Source organism: Parasteatoda tepidariorum, chromosome 2 (assembly GCF_982258835.1).
Source record: "Parasteatoda tepidariorum strain Cologne lab strain chromosome 2, Ptep-v5.0, whole genome shotgun sequence".
Taxonomy (NCBI): domain Eukaryota; kingdom Metazoa; phylum Arthropoda; class Arachnida; order Araneae; family Theridiidae; genus Parasteatoda; species Parasteatoda tepidariorum.
In genome coordinates this window covers 94,780,778-94,798,993 of record NC_141756.1, presented here as the reverse complement: position 1 = coordinate 94,798,993, position 18,216 = coordinate 94,780,778, and the positions used below count along the sequence as shown (strand labels likewise).

The 18,216-nt window shown below is 27.7% G+C and overlaps 1 protein-coding gene across 1 annotated transcript in view; it reads right to left on the bottom strand.

The window, feature by feature from the left end:
• CCAP (Crustacean cardioactive peptide) overlaps positions 1 to 18,216 on the bottom strand; it is a 335,921-nt gene that overhangs the window by 155,060 nt on the left and 162,645 nt on the right. The window lies entirely within an intron of this gene.

The window sequence follows — 18,216 nt, the reverse complement described above, 5'->3', positions numbered from 1 at the left end:
GAAGATGTGTCTGTGGGAAAGGATTTCTATGGGACTTCGAAAAGTCTTCAATTTCACCTATGTCTAATCGCATCCAGTCTCTAGTTTGACAATGTACAGGTAAAGTTATGGGTAGTGCAGTGATACTATAATTACATAGAATTTACAATATATTTTCTAATTTTTGTTACTAATTCTTAAGAATAAATAGATAAAAAGTCAACTACAAAATTTTTTATTAGGCATTTGTAAAAGAATTTTTGACATAATTTAGAAAAAAATGTGACCAGACTATTATCCGGACGAGACTTTAAAATTTTCCCGATGGGAGGGGGGGGGGAGCAAACCGACAGGGGTACAATTCCCCTCCCCTGATCCCGCCCTTGCTTGAAAAAATATTCTTGCAATGATTCTTGTACTGATATTTATTCCTTGCATGCGAAGATTAGATTAGATTTTGATTTGTTTTCATTCTTAATATTGTTTTTACTATGAAAAAATATAATGAAAAACGCAGTTTTGCCTAATAACTACTAGTGTAAATAGAAATTCATATTTTTTGAAGTTTTATAAATCGCTATTAGAATACCTAGCGATTTTTACTCAATCGCGTAAACGATGAATTAAAAATGGATATTTCATTTTGAAACAGTAGCGCTTAACAAAAGCTTTTTCTCCATCTCAAAGAAAAAGAGCCATTATACATGAATATATAATATCCACTGAATTGCCGTTATATTTCGTATCTATAGTACTATTATATAAGTACTATATAAGTACTATTAATTATTTTTTAAATTCAAAGATATCATTAATATGGATTAAAAAGGTAAACATGATTTGTTACTAACACGTATATCAACGAAATTGTTCTCATTCTACATGAACTTAGAACTGAAGTAAATTAAAAAGGATGCACATTTTTTTTTAAAACTTGGCAAATGTATCTGGGAAACAACAGAAGTCAAAAGAGCTAGGAAGGAAAAAATATCAGTAGAAAGAACCTATTCGGTACCATCACAGGGGATATTGATAACAATCTTTGATGTTATATATCAACGTTATCATTGTCAAAGCTCAAAGGACAAGAAAAAATGTAATTTAACCTGAAAGCAATAATCTTATCAGTAAAAATGTCTTCTTCATTGCTTGATATTTCAGAGAAAAGTGCAATGTTGACTACAGTTCAAAAATGACTTTCGGAAAAGTGAATCACATACGCGATTCATCCATCAAACTGTCATGACCCACCTGGACCTCCTAGACCGATAATCACCCCTTTTAACCACAAATTGAAGCAGAAGGGGGAAAGCATACCTTTTGTCCGACCCTCGACACTTTTTGTAGCATCTTTCTAAAATGTGTCTGCCGCTTGAAGTAAGAAACTAAGAGAGAGGGGAAACGCCAGGAGGGTTAATCCATTCTCTTTTAGCATCAATACAGCATTGTGTCACATAAAGTCTTATTTCACAAGTTCTATATTTTCAATCAAGCAATTTACCTTTAAAAAAAATTTCATGTCATATTTGATATGATGCTCGTAATAAACGTTCGTAATGATTATTGCTTATGATTATTTTGTGAACCACGTTAAAAGTTTCTGCATGAGAAGTTTTAAAAATTTAAGGCACAGATTCTTAATTAAATGGATTAATTTAATGAGGCTGTAATGAATGTAATGCATCTAATTTGTAAAAGATACAAATCACACTAAATATAATTATTTTCGTTGACGTTTATTTTATTTTAAATTTTTTCCTTTTAGACTAAATGCGGATTAAAGTAATTTAAACTGGAGGCATTAATATTTAATTAAATTTGTTTTGAAAGAATCTTCCAGAATGTGTAATTGGTGCTTGTTTTGTATTACCTATTTAAGTTTGAAATTTAAAAAGAAATTTTAAGGACAATGATTTATTTTAATATTGCTTTAATTGTATAGTTGTTTAATTGTATACTTGTTTAGAGCAATAGTGTAAGTGATACACTATTGCTCTAAAAAATTTAAAACATATATTTTTATGTTTGCACAATTTAACGACACGTAAATAATTTAATTAATTCTCTATTATTAATTATTTTCTCTATTTTCCGCTATTTTTTAAAGAACAAATTTATTTTCTACATTATTTTAAATATAAATTCTTTAAAATATATTTACTTATTGTCTCAAAATGTTTTGTTAGTTTGCATTTAAAAAATTTAATAAATAAATTTATAACAATATAGTGTCAACTTAATTATTTTCTGTACTTGCCTATGTCAGGCATCTCCGGCAACCATCTGCCCAGAATGATTTAGCTTCAGCTTGCGCTACGCACCTTTTTAAGCAGACGATTGTGTAGTGAAAACTGGCAAGTTTCTGGAAATGTTCCTTTTTTTAATGTTTTTCACGACGCTAGCTTTATTAATTACGTAGCATTATGACGTAGCATGCTTTATTAATTAATGTGCGCTATGTGAAAATTAAAATAACTAAAATTCAACTTGAAGCTTATAAATGGACTGTAAACTCCCATAATCTATCTTTTTTAAAAGTGAAAACTTTATTTCTAAATTATTTAAATGTCTTCCTCGAAACTTCTTCTATCTCATTACTTAAAAAATGCTTTGTTAATTTGAACTAGTAAATGCTTATGCAACAATATATTTATATAACTATATTTATGTAACTATACACAAAATATTTATCAATTATGTATAATTAATTATTTTTTTCATGACAGTTTAATTTAAGAATAAATATTTAATTTTTATATTTTTAATTCAGACAACTTTCCTAGAAACATATCTGTTTTGTGACTTTAAAAAACTTTGTTATTTTGGACATAAACTAATTCACAAGTATGTATACAACATTATATTAAATTATGTATAATAAATCATTTTTAATTATATACTAATATTTTTAAAAATAAAAATTTTCTCTTTGCAGTATTTTAAATGCAGATAACTTCCTAAAAAATCAATCAGTAACTGAAAATGTTAAAATACGTTTATAAATAATTTAATATATAATTAATTTGAAAATAACATATAAATTATTTTACCATTTACATACAATTAACCAGTTTCTTTATATATCAGTAAATAAAAATTTATTCTCGATATTATTTTAAATCTAGATAACATTTTTTTAAAAATATATATCCCGTGTCATAAAAATTTTACATTAATTTATATTTCAAAATGCAAGCTGATTCCCAAAAAAATTTGATACATTATTATCAAAAGAAATTCTTCACCTGGGAATTTATTTTGAAATTTATGTAAATAATTGAAATATTTGCATCATTTCTATATAGTCTCACAAAAAATAGCGCCTAAAGTATTTTCGACCAGATAATTATAAATGTAGACTTTTAAGTTGAAATCTGTAAAGTTTTCATAAAAAGTGGTAAAATATAATTGTTGGTGTCATAAAAGGTTTTGGGTGCTAAATTCAAATCAAGCAAAAACTGCATTTATATTATTTAAATATCATTGATTCTACTGATGGATTCTAAATACGACTATGAAATAGATAAACTGATATATTATCACGTAAGTAAAACTATAAAATATAAATTTGAATGTATCTGGATGTGATATGAGTATTATTTAACGTATATATATATATATATATATATATATATATATATATATATATATATATATATATATATATATATATATATATATATATATATATATATATATATATATATATATATATATATATATATATATATATATATATATATATATATATATATATATATATATATATATATATATATATATATATATAAAATTCTACTTTCATTATCGAACAATCGCTTTTTTTGCTGCAAGAAGCTTTATTTCTTAGCAAACTGAATAAATTATTCTAATTATTCTTTTTGCCTTGCTTTTTATGCTCCTAGCGCCATCGATCACATAAATCATTGTAATGAAGCTTCATATTCCATTTCTTTCATTTCTTAGAGAGCGGAAACAAAAGTTGTTTAGAAAATAAAGGCACATAATCATATCATATTTATTAATATATCTGTTACCATAAAGCGTTGTTATATGACAACTGTCAATATTGTTATATGAATGTCGACATCATTATTGTCCTTCCCTGTATTTTGGAAATCTATACGAAATATAAGCATACAGGCACTGGAAAATGTCAACATAAATCACGTGTAGATGTTCATTATGTTGAGTAAATGATTATCATAAAAATTTAACCTTTTTATTATTATTTTGTTATTAAAACAAAATATGATATAGTCCAAAGTAAAACTAACATTATATGTGAAAAAAGTGGAAACGTAAAATTGACGCACTGTAAGAAACGGAAGTTCAAAATGTGTGAATAAATCTTTGTTTTCAACAAATCCCGTAGCTTAGAAAATGCTTCAGAGAGAATATTTCGTCAAACTGAGGAAATTAATTGATATCTTCACTTTCTACAGGATTCGAATTTCGTCAAAAGTATTAAGCTTGAAGACCTTCATCAATTAGCATAACTGATTAAGAAATTTCTATATTTTTAATCAAACTATTTCTTACGAAATGCTTCAGATCAAATATGTTTTTCCTTCAAATTAAGATAATAAGCATCTTCACTCATTTGAGGACACGAATTCCGATAAAAGCATTAAGCCTAATGATTCACATCGGGTAACTAACTTGATTAGAAAATACGAATCAAAATAAATAGCGTATCAGTAAAGGTTCTCAGTCATTTTCAGCTTATCAATCCGGAAAACTACTAGGGAAGAAAGCGCAGTAATCCCTAAAACATCCCGTCTTACAGAAAGTACTTTTTTAAATTCCATAAAAAATTTGGAAATACAGCGAGAAAACTATTTTTGTTAAATATTTGGACGTAATATCATTTTTATATTAATACAACGTCGACATTATATATATATTAATTATTAAATATTATTAATTATTAATTATTAAATATTTGGCTTGTTTATATTGAAGAGTAATACGATTTATCTATGTAAAAATAAAACCTTTTCTCAAGGTATTGATTTATACCTTCATTTCACCATTACTTCAGTCAATAATAATATTTCACATCAAACATTCTACTTTCAAACTTTTACATAAAACGAACTCATTTCAGCCTGTTGACGAAAGAAAATGTTCGCGTCTATCATTGTAAATGTGTTTTTCAAAGAAAAAGAACCAAAACTCTATAAACGTAAAATGCATCATGTGGCGAATCCAATCACTAAACAAGAGATTTCTCCTTATTATTAGGAAGCTCATGGGGGTTATAGATTAGACACATTCCTTCTTTTTCAAGTAAACATTTCTTAGGAAGTTATGATTTCATGTCACGCCATCATAAGTTCATGGAAATAAATACTTCAAAGTTGATAGACTGAATCTATATTTTTTTGGCATATTGTATGTGTTTATTAAACAAAAAAACTATTCCGTAAGCTACAGCATATTTGTGTTTTTTTGACATTCAATATCTGTCATAAAAACGAATCATAAGTTCATGGAAATAAATACTTCAAAGTTGATAGACTGAATCTATATTTTTTTGGCACATTGTATGTGTCTATTAAACAAAAACTATTCCATAAGCAACAGCATATTTGTGTTTTTTTGACATTCAATATCTGACTACTTTATTATTATTTTGTTTCATCAAATGTAATAAAATATTTGGTCACTTTATTTCTGAATGAAAAAAGAGTGAGTGAAAAAATGACTGTCCTGAATAACCTTTGATTTAGTTAATGGATTGTAATATTTTGTAACAGGTCGTGTTAGTTTGTGCCGATTAAACAAAACCTATTCTGTATATTACATTGAATGTACTTTGAGGCATTCAAATTAGTAAATATTTTTAAATGTATTATTTATTCAAATATAATGAAATCAAATGTAATAATTTTATAAGCAAGCGAATTCAATAAGCAGGTGAAAAAAAATAATTTCGCTGCATATTCTTTGACTCATTAAATGGAATTTACAGCTTTAATAATAGTACTCATAGTCTGTGGCTGTACATCAAATAGTAATAAATTAATTACATGAATCAGTTATTAAATAAAAATAACACAAAGCACGTAAGTTAATTAGCTTCTAAATTTTCCCAAAATTGAAATTAGTCATATTAAATGCAATAAGGATACTGCAAACGTGATGAATTTTGAAAAAACTAAATGTTTAATATTTACTATATCTATTTCTAAAACCTAATAACAAAAAGTAATCTCAAATACTACAAATTTAGAACTTTTTTTTAAATTTTTTTTTTCTTCGCTTTTTTGCTTTAAATATTGATTATGTTGTGAAAAAATTATTTTTCCTTCACGAGATTTTTATTTTTTAAATTCGAGTAAATAACAATCAAGTAAATAACAAATAAACTCGAGTAAATAACAATCCAAAGTACCAAAAAAAGAGGTATTACAAGTTGTCAGACATTTATACTGCAATCTTATAAACATTTATAATCAAATCTTAACATTTACGGAATAATTTTTTTTAAATTAATAAATAGGGATTAAAACAGCTTCTTAGTTGGATTATTATAAGTCTTGTCAACGAATAAGATTACTTAGCATTTATATCTTCTTATTGAGTACCGCAATCTCTATTTCTTGGTTGTTGCTTTTTTAAGGTAGAGATGATTATTTTTCAAATTCAGGAAATTGTCTATTTCCTTATGATTAACATATTAGCAAAATGTTCTTGTATGAAGCTAGAATAATTGCATATTTTGGAAACGAAATATCCTGTTTTTGTGTAAAATATTGACATTTAAGGAAAAAACAAATATGAATAAGAATCAGTTACAGGGGTGAGCAAATGGGAAAAAAACAAGAGGTAGATTACCCTAGTGTTTAAAATTGCGTAACTGTTCGTTATTACGCAGTAATCCTCCTTATTCTACCGAATTTTATAGAAGAAATATGTCTGCACATATTTTTGTCATGGTAAAGAAACATATCATTTTTGAATTTTATCATTCAAAAAAAGTTATCACCATTTCTTACAAAGATCTTTTAAGGTCCTATTAATACTTCAATTAAAACTTGCTAAGCTAAGTACCTAGTGTTATTCAGTTAAAACTAATTATATATTTTACAAAAGTAACGACTTCCTTAAATTCTTTCTTTTGAACTTAAGCTAAATTACTTCCTACGACACTTTATTTTCAGTCACGTGGTCTCTTTTATCGTCACCTCCTTGCCTTTCAAAGCGACTCAAGTGATTAAAACTTTTCACAGAAAGAAATAAAATTATTTCATGGAAGCTTATGTAAAAATTAAAAAAACAATAAATTTAGTTCATCCCCTTATCATATTTCAATTATCTCACTTGTGAATTGCTTGCAGACGGATAAGTTTTTCAGCGAAATAAGATAAATTATAAAAATGTAAAATTCATTAAGTATCAAGAAATTTTGTTATTTAACTTAATTTTTTTTTCTCGTTGCACCATAGATAATTACAGGCTAGCTTTTGAATTTATACGTGTATTCTAACATACGTTTTCTAATATTCTTCCGGTATTTGTAATAAAAACGTATGATTTGTATAGAAAACAGAAACTTTCTTCCAAACACTTCGCAGTAATTTAAACATTTATCAGCTATTTATCAGAAATAATGAATCAGCCGAAGGTATTGTGTTTTCTGCTTCAAAAGAAGTGTTTTGAGAATTGACTTAAATAATTTGCATAATATATACGCAAGCATTTATTAACTTATTTTATGTTTATCGAATTTAAATAACGTCCTTTTAAATTAGAGACTCAATCCAACATGAGCCTCATAAATTATTCGAAGGTTAATGATACAGAAAATTAAAGAATATTTTATTGAAAATCATTTTTTTAATCTATTTTCATTCTAATTGAAGTTATTTACACTTAATGCTTCTGGTATGCGGTATACCGGACATCTTCAATCCATATTAACTTAATCATCATCAGAATCACACGAGTTTTATTTTATTTGATGTTCAAGACAGAATAGCTTAGAGTATATATATATATATATATATATATATATATATATATATATATATATATATATATATATATATATATATATATATATATATATATATATATATATATATATATATATATATATGCAAGGTCGTCGGAAGAAAATTCTGTTTAATTTGTTGCTTAAACATTTTTAAAAGTAGAGAGAGCATCAGAATCCAATTGAGAACGACGTCATCGCCTAGCACGTTCGGGAATTTAAAAGGAAAATCTTTCAAATAATTCCCCCATCACGTATGTTACAAGGGCGAATTCAACAATTATATCAGACTAAAATACTTTGTGAGAAATTTCTCTCATGATTTCATTTCTCCTGAAGAGAATAACTTATTATGAAAATTATTGTATTCTTTAGTTCAAATTTAGAGATGAAATGCCGGATGTGAAATATTAACTATGAGAAAGGCTTCTGTTCCGAATAATGAACGAGAATTTAGACAACGGACACAATATAAATTTACTTGATAAAGCTTTTTTAATATAATATTATATCATGTCATTCATATACACCGAAGAGCCATAACATTATGACCACCCTCCATCTATAACAATGGGCTGGCCCAGGTTTTCATGGTTTTTCGCCCAGGAACAATGTTTTCATGGGGCACATTAGGACCTATAATACTCATAGAACAATTCCTGACGTTTGTAAGCTACTTGAACATAGTTCACCCATTCATGGCAACAGTTTTTTCTATGCGGGGGATGGTGTTTACCAATAGGATAATGCACAATGTCATAAGGGTCGAATCGTCATGGATTGGTTCGAGGAACATTCCAGTGACTTTCAAGTCATGTCTTGGCCGCAAAATTCACCTGACCTTAATCCAATAGAGCATTTGTGGTCCTACTTGGAAAACCAAATTCGTGCTGCCACGCTACTCCCTCGCAATGTGAGGGAATTGCAGGACCAGTTGGTGAGTGCTTGGTACCAGATACCTCAGACTACCTATCAGCAGCTTGTGGAATCAATGCCACGGCGGGTGCTAGCAGTTTTGAGGGCTAAAGGTGGTCCAACATTTTATTAACAGAATGGTCATAATGTAATGGCTCTTCATTGTATATATATTCATTTAACTCGTTCAGTATCGTTATCGCGCCATTCTTCGCAGTCTACTGTGTCATATATGAGGCAAGCTTTTCTGACTTTAATGGCCCAAGATCACACGAAAATGATCTCCATCCGGTACTCCTCTATTACATCTCGTATTAGCACGTAAACGTACTCCTTAGTACGTATATATATATATCTATATATTTAAAATCTATTCATGGATCTTTTTATTAAATCAAATATTTATTTTTTGCTTCAATAAAATAGACTTACCTTTTTATTATATAAAACATTTCCGTTATTGCTAGTTGTGGATCAAGGTGATTGTGGCGCTTAAAGATTCACAATCTCATACCTAATACAACAATAAGGCCAACAATTTATAATTACCTTAACTTAAAATTCGATTGTAAAAAAAACGGGTTTAATGTATTCAAAACCTAATATATTTGTTGACAAAATTCAAAAAAAGGAAATATATTTGATGGTCTTAATGTGTCTGTTGTTTTAACTATAGCAAACAAACAATATTTTATATCAACAAATATTTCATCAAAGTCTATCAATTGTCATGCAAGTGTTGTCTGGACTCTGGTCAACTAAGAAACTAAAGTGTCGTTAAGACTTCAGAAAAAGGAGCTGACAACCATGTTCAAGCAAAAGAACATTTTAAGAAAACCAAAAATCTCCCTCCTCTACTGAAAATATGATACGATTACTTTTTTTTTTCTTCCAGAAGAGTCATGATGCATATGACATTTATGATGCTATCTTCGATCAATGTACTCGAAGAGAGAGATAAAAACTTCTCGAGCATTTTATTTAGAAGAATAATACATAATTTGGTATGGGAACAGCAGAACCTAAAATTTTCTTTTTTTCCTCGATTTGTTTGTGTGATAGTTATTCATATACGAACTATTTTGAATACCAAGTTTGAAAAAATATTTAAAAATTAAAGAGATTTTTTAAACAAATGCGTTTTAACCGCATACAGAGAAAAAATTCTGGTTAAAATATCGCAATGTATGGTAATGATGTTTTTGGTAAAAAAAAAGCCTAATTCTAACAATAAAACCCAAAAATAACTATTTATTTGATAATTTCTTCGTTTATATGGTAACGGCTTACAGAATTATGGTTTTCAAAATTATAGTTCTTATTACCAAACATTTAGAAAATAATATACAGAACTTAAAAGTAAATATAAACAAGTAAATGGTTTTTAAGCCAAACACTTGGAAAACATAATAAAACTACCAAATATTATCTCAATTACCAAGTTTTATCACATATTACAAAACCATATTTTATTGCTAATTTTACCAAAATCATTACCGAAACATTTCGATAAAAATTACCAAGCTCTTTGGTGCTCGCATAGTAAATTTTACCAAACTCTGATAGTTTTAGACTTATTTTTTTCTCATAGAAACTTAGTAAAACACTTGTATGAAATTTTAATGGTACCTAAGTGCACTCTAAATTTGAAGAGGTTATTGATCTTGCATAAGTATAATTAATAAGTTTAGTAAGGATAAGTATATGTATAAACATCACATAGAACACTTTGAGCTTGATATATTCTTTGTTTTTAACATGAAAAAGAAATATAGACTTTCTTTCTCACCGTATAAGAGAAATCGATGTAGTAAATAGATGTATAAATTCATTTAATTAATTAAAATCAATTTTGCTTCAAAAAATGAAATTATAATAAAATTAGTATTATCAACTAGGAAATCTCCAAAGTCAAATAAGCAAATAATAAGAGAAATTAAATGTTCAATATTCACTATATAATTTTTTTTTATTTTTGCAATTTCATAAATATTTAAAGAAATGATTTAATTAGCATAATTTGTCTTATCACATAATTTTTTAATGTTATTTAATTTATGAATAATAAATGTGATAATCACATTCAGATAATATTTAAAAAAATAATTCTGCTTCAAAAATGTTTAATAATCATAAAATTAGTTTTGTCAAATAGAGATACTTCAGATTTAGTAAATTTTCTCTTTACATAATTATTAGTATTATTTAGTCATTAAATATTAAATGTAGTTAAATCCCCGAGAAAATTTAAAAAAAGTAATTTTACATTAAAAAGTATTAAATCCAGTAAAAAAATTAAGTTATTTATAATTTCTTTCTGTCATTTTAATATTCCTTTACATTTCGTTTTTTTAGTTAAATTTTATTTCCGACATTCATTATAAAACTTAATTAATTTTAAAAGTTTGCATAAAAATTTTAAAACATATAAGGTTTATAAATCTAATACGTAAATTCCTTAAATCATTGCGTTAACAGAAATGCTAAAATGTCCGTAAACGTATTTACATAAGTTAAATGTTTTGAAATATCAAACTGTCAAATAAATTCGATTTAACAATTATCTTCTACTTTATTGACCCAACAGCCTTTGTGGGCCAAAGCCTTCTTCGGAATCACCAGGATTATCAAGTTTTTCATTTCAGTTCCTTGAAATCTCCATTAATTCAGTCTACCCACCTTTGTCTGGGCCTGGCTCTGGTTTGCGTTTCTGTAAGTTAATTGAAAGACTCCGGATGCTAAAGAAGATAGCTCCACTTAGCAGATGTGCCCAGCAAATTTGATGCGGTTTACTTCAATATAAAGGACAATATCTGCCATTTTATACAGTCTTTACAACACATGTCAAAGAAGATAACTCAATTCGACAAATGTGTCCAGAAAAGGTACTGTAGTTTACTTTACGATAGTGGTTAATATCTACCTTTCTTTATGGCGTGTATCTTATTACCAAATATTTGTAATTTAAGTGATCAATGCTTTTTTGTATCCTCAAGAAATAAAGCACAGTGCGGAAAACAGAAATAAACGGACCACCCGGAATAACTTCTGATCCAATGATCGGATCTCGACATTTTAGGACTCATTCTTAATAAATTCAAATATGTTAGTTAATTAGTGCAGACGATATTTAAAGTTACGAAATCAGACCCCAAAACGTACTTTCTCTGAAAAAGACACACCTTTTTTTAAAATGTATTCGAATTTTTCACCCCCAAAATATAGGGGTCAGTCATTATCTGGGAAATGTGGTCCCTATAGTTTGGTCAGGAGAGTGTTCCAAAGTTAGGACACCATAGTGTTAATTTAACGTTTTGAGCATATCGCCATATCTCGAGAACTTTTTAAGCGAATTGAAACATTTCTGTACACAATTATAAATTCGTTTGTCCAAAGATAATTCCATGATAAAAATAAATTTTAATAAATAGTTATTATTTTTTATTATTTTATTTTATAATAGTCGAAGAAAACTTGAATGGTAAGGTATACAATTTTTTACATTGTTTTAAAGTATGTAAATTTGCATGGCAAAATACAACATTTGAGCGAAATCGGTTGAATAGCTCCTGAGAAATCGAATTTTAAATATACGACTTCTTTAAACCTCAGTTTCTCAGGAACTATTCAAACAATTTCGCTCAAATGTTGTATTTTTGCCATGGTAAATTAGAATTTAAAATGGCGTAAAATTTTTATATCTTACAATCAAAATATTTTTCGACTGTTATTAAATGAAATAAAAAATAATAAATATTTACTAAAGTTTATTTTTTGCTAGGAATTAAATTAGGATAAACGAATTTTATAATTGTGTGTAAATGTTTTTTAATTCTCGCTAAAAAAAACATTTCACGGGATATAGCAAAATATGCAAAAAGTTAAATTAACATCAAGTAGTCAAAACTTTGGATCACTTTTCTGACAAAATATGAGGTCCATATTTACCATATTGCAGCTACTCCCTATATTTTGGGGGTCAGAAATCTTAACCAATCGAAAAACGCGTATGCTCATTCAGAGAAAGTAAGTTTTCGTGTCTGATTTCGCAACTTAATATATCGTCTACACTAATTACTTAGTATATTCGATATTACCCCTTCAAACCGTTAAGAATGAGTCCTAAAACGTGAAAATCGGATCAATTGATCAAAAGTTATTCAGTGTGGTCAATATTTATTAGAGCAGAGTAAAACTCTGCTGTGTGGCCAATGTGTGGCCCCATTATACCATTGCTATTTACTGAATTCTTCTTCATGTACGTTAATTAAATAAACTTTTTTACATACAATATTTGCAAACTAATCAGCTTCATTGATTGCTCTTTAAAAAAGGTTTCATTTTTTCAATTTCAAATGTTTGAAAAATTACTCAAATAATATTTTACCGCTAAAATAAATTCAATTTTAATTAAAACAAGGGCTTACTTAACTAAGTAAGCTCATATATGACGTAACATTTTAGCTTATTATAATCTGAAAACTCTGAGACGTAATGGACATCTTACAAAAAAAAACACATTTGCATTAATGGTAAGAAATATTATGCATTCGCATGGCTAAATAAACTTTGATTTAGCAGACTTTAAATAACGGGTAAAGAAAGTTGTACTTGTTTTTATGGAAACCTTTCTATTTTTCAGTCAAACTTAACTTTTATCTATTTAATCCTTTTTCAATTAAAAGCAATGTCGTATTTTAAGTAGTGTTTAAATAAAACCCAACAGCTAGAACTTAAGTGAATTTCTGATTTTTCTAGTCAAACCATTAATTTTTTAATTGAACTCACGAGAAATTGATTTAGATAGTTTCTAAAGTATTAAGCTTTTTTTAGTTTATTAAATTCATTTATCTATAAACTAAAGCCTTTTAATTAAATTTTTCGTTAATTTGTTTTTCTTTAAACATACATTGATTTTTTATGGGTAAAAGCTAAAATTTGGTGAAAAATCATAAAATGTAAAGGGAAATAAATGCCATCAAAGCAGTGAGAGATTTAACTGTCAAAAGTTATATTCTTAACTCATTATTAAAAGCTTTATTTTAAATCCTTTGTTATCTAAGCTAAACATTTTATAATATCAAAACTTATAAGTAAGGAAACAACGGTATAAGGTTGATTTATAGATTATCATGGAAAAGTTTATTTTAATTCTTTATAATCTAGCTTTACTCCACTTTACCCAAATTTATAAACAACAAGGGATCTATACAAAGACAATAAAACAATAATCCTTAATATATCCAATATTAAGAGCTTTATTTTAAATCCTTTATTATCTAAGCTAAACCTTTTATAATATGAAAACTTATAAATAAGGAAAGAGTGGTATAAGGTTTATTTATAGATTATCATGGAAACGTTTATTTTAATTCCTTATAATCGAGCTTTACTGCACTTTACCCAAATTTATGAATAACAAGGGATCCATCAAAAAGCAATATTTTCTGTTCACCATTGAAAAGATTTTTTCAAATAATATAATCCGATTCAGTTCGATTAAAAATAAACTTATAAATGCAAAAAATATATATCCAGAATCGAGATTTTTTGCTCACCATTGAAATGCTTTTTTTATATCATTTATAATCTATGTGAAGGTCCATTATCAATAAACTTATAAATAAGAAAATAATATATCTGGAGTCGAGATTTTTAGATCATTATTGAAAAGCTAATTTAACATCAATTACAATCTAATTAAACTCCTTGTCACGAAATTTATGAGGAAAAAAACGATATATTCAGTAAAGGATTTTTAGCACATCATTTAAAAGTTTATTCTAAATAATTTATGAAAAGTTAAACATCATTATCACTACATTTTTGAGTTGGAAAACGATAGATCCTGCATTGGGAAAAGTTTGTCTTCGTGGCGAAGTTTTTGAGGGAACTAACCCGCATTTGCGTTACACGAAGAGAAAGACCACGAGAACCTCCCACTGTTAGCCTGACAGCAAAGGACTCTAAACCATGATCCGTCTACCACTGAGGGTATTTCACGTCAGCACTGTGGTCGATGTAAGTAAGTATTCTGTAAAAATGTTGTTTCTATAAGAGTGCAGTGCTTGAACTATAGCAGTGGCTTCCGTCGATAAAATTTCAAATTTCCGATACTGTGCCCGAACCATATAACGTCAGAAAGAGGTGAGCGTTTACGAACTACCCCTTAAATATTTGATAACTGATGGAAAGAAAACACGATCCAAATCAATTCTGATGTTTTCGAATTATTAGCGAATATACATTGAGGCAGACATTTGCTTTTATATAGAGAGATGTTAAAATTTATGCCAATTACATGAAACAATCTTAATATACTTCGGAATACTATTAGGATTTCAAATGTACCAGAAAAATATTAATATGTATCTGGCAAATCGTAAATGCAAATTAACTGGGAATGGGGATGTTCATATGATTAAATTGACATAACATTTGAATTTTGTTAAAACTCTTCTAAATTTTAAGAATTTAAATGAGGAATTAAAACTTACTTTTGAAAATAATTTTAAACTCCCGCCATATTATGGAGGAAATTTAAAACGCCAAGCTAGAAATTTAATTGGCGTGAAATATAAAATAATCTCTAATTAATGCTGATTTCATATGTTTAAAATAGTTAAGTTTATAGTATATTATCATAGTATAATATTATAGTTTATTATAAAATAGTATAGTTAGTTTCAATGCCTAAAATGGTTAAATAAACTCACTATGACTTGCACTATGACTCGGTGTCTGTCTTGCACTGTGATTTTATGTCTGTCTTATACTTTGCACACTATTTGATTTTTTTTAATTAAAACCGATTAAGATTGCTCCATTTGTAACACATTTACATAAATTTCTTATACTATATTGAAATTTGTCTCAACAATTATATTTATAGCAAAGCAACATGCTCTCTTATTTCTGCATTCAAGTTTCATTCACGCTATTTTTTCCTGTAATTAGTAAAATTATTAGTATCAAAACATGCATGCCATGCACTTTTAAAGGCATCATTAGTTCTTTTTGTAATTTTTGGGATTGTTTAAATTTAAAAATATATTAAGAAGGCATAACTAATTACATAAATAGTATTAAGATATTTATTTGAATGCCACAATCTTAAGAAATTTTGAGCATGTTAAACCATTAAATCAAATTTTCTCGCCAAATACAAAAAATTACGAGGACAACATGCTATTTTTATTAGTGTGTAGTGTGTCTACCACTACAAAAATACAATTCCAATTGACTAGTATATAAGATATGTTAACTAGATTCTATGTCGGCGTACCTTAACATGGATGAAGGTTGAGATTGTCGATAACACTATCCCCAAATTGGTGACCTTTGGGCGTGATGTGAACATGCCTACCTTATTGACAGAAACTTCTACTTCGATATTTACATGCCTACCTTCACAGAAACGCCCACTAAGATTTGAATACGCCCACTTCGATGGATTGTCCACATTGAACAGTTGACTTGCTTTTTATACCATTATCCTCACGCTGTCGCTACTCAATCTCGATCACACACAACATCAGCCTCCATACACTCGACTGCTAATGGCTACACAGGAGCAATCACGACCCTGAACTTAGTACAGCTCTCACTATCAACAAAGGTACTGTGATCTTAATACAGCTTTCTCGGCTTTGCGCAAAACAGCAATAAAACAACTAGTGGTATCCGTCCATCAAACTCTATCACAGTTATAATTCTGGTGGGGGAGAATACTGTAATGTGTTTACCACTAAAAAAAACAGCTCCAAATTACTAGTATATAAAACATGTTAACTCGATTTTAAGTCGGGGTACCATTTCATAGATGAAGGTTGAGATTGTCGATAACACTCTCCTTACAAGGGTTACGGGTTCGTAACAGTTATTTGTGAGTTTATCTTAAACCAGTGCCTTATACTCTACTTATAAAAAGGCACAAAATGTCAACATGAAGAAATGCCAGAGTTTCTGGAAATTATAAATGGTCAATGATTTAATTATTTAAAACTAGTTCTAATTCTTTATTGTTTGAAATCAAAAAAATATACAAAACCTGATAAGAATTTATATTTTTAAATTAAGTTTATTTCAATGGATAAGAGTTCGCCAAATTGCCGGATTCTTTTAATGTATTTGGTGATTTTTTAAACCTGTTATTTTTTAAGCCCAGATAAATAGATAGATTAAAATTCAACAAGATAGATTAAAATTTTACTTTAAGTTTAGGACACTGGAACTGGGACTTTATTTTGATTTGTGAAAGGACTTCAGAAACTATACCGTGATAGAACTCTTAAACAAACCATTTTTCATACAAATGACTCCTTTTTAAATAACATTACCCCAGTTCATGACTCACATAAAAGATAACACTATTCAGTTTAGCACTACATTTAGTTACACAAGTTACAACAAAATTTTTTAGCACTACACAAGTTATAACAAAGTATATTAGCTCTTTTTATGGTAAAATATGCTAATATTTTGGTCCTAATTTCTGAATATGCAACTCACTGTTTTCATTTTTTATATTATCTTCAACATTTGATATTCTATTTTTTACATAAAACTCTTTTGAGTGGTTGAAATATCTCTATATTAAAAAATCTTGTTTCCGCTGCTGTTTCGGGTGTTCATCTTGATGTTACATTTTGTTTTGCTGCGCAAAAACTATTTCCCTTAGACTCTTGAAATTAGGAAGGTGTATAAAAAATGTACAGGAAGGAAAATGAAATTTAAAAAATTGATATTCAGTAATTATTTCGAGAATTATTAACTGTTAAATTTGTAGCAAAATATACCATACGGGCCGCTGTACAGGCCGCATGAATGCAACTGCAGAGTTGAAATTCGATATGCTGAATATACCATGATTGTTTATAAACTTAGCATGGACTATTTCTTAGAATTCTTATTCATTCGAAATTTTTTGCAAAGATAAATAACATTAATTTCTTTTCAGTTTTTTTTGTTTTAAGTATTGACTATTTATCCATTGTTAAAGATGAAAATTTATATTTTCATCACAAGATATTCATTTCTTTCGCTTATAACTGCGAGCTCAAGCAATGTTAATTAAAAGTAGCTAAAAAGAGAAAAATTATATGTTGCCAGATATAAATATTAGTATTTATAGTGAGATTTAAAAATAAAAAACTTAATAAATAGCGATAAAAACCGTTCCCTATTTAAATTGTTTTAAGTCTCGTCAACAAGTAAATTTATTTCATATTTATTTCTTCTTGAGTGAAGCAATCTGTAAATTGTTTCTAAGAGCAGAGATTCCTTAGACTTATTTTTCATGTCTAGAAAATCGTTTATTT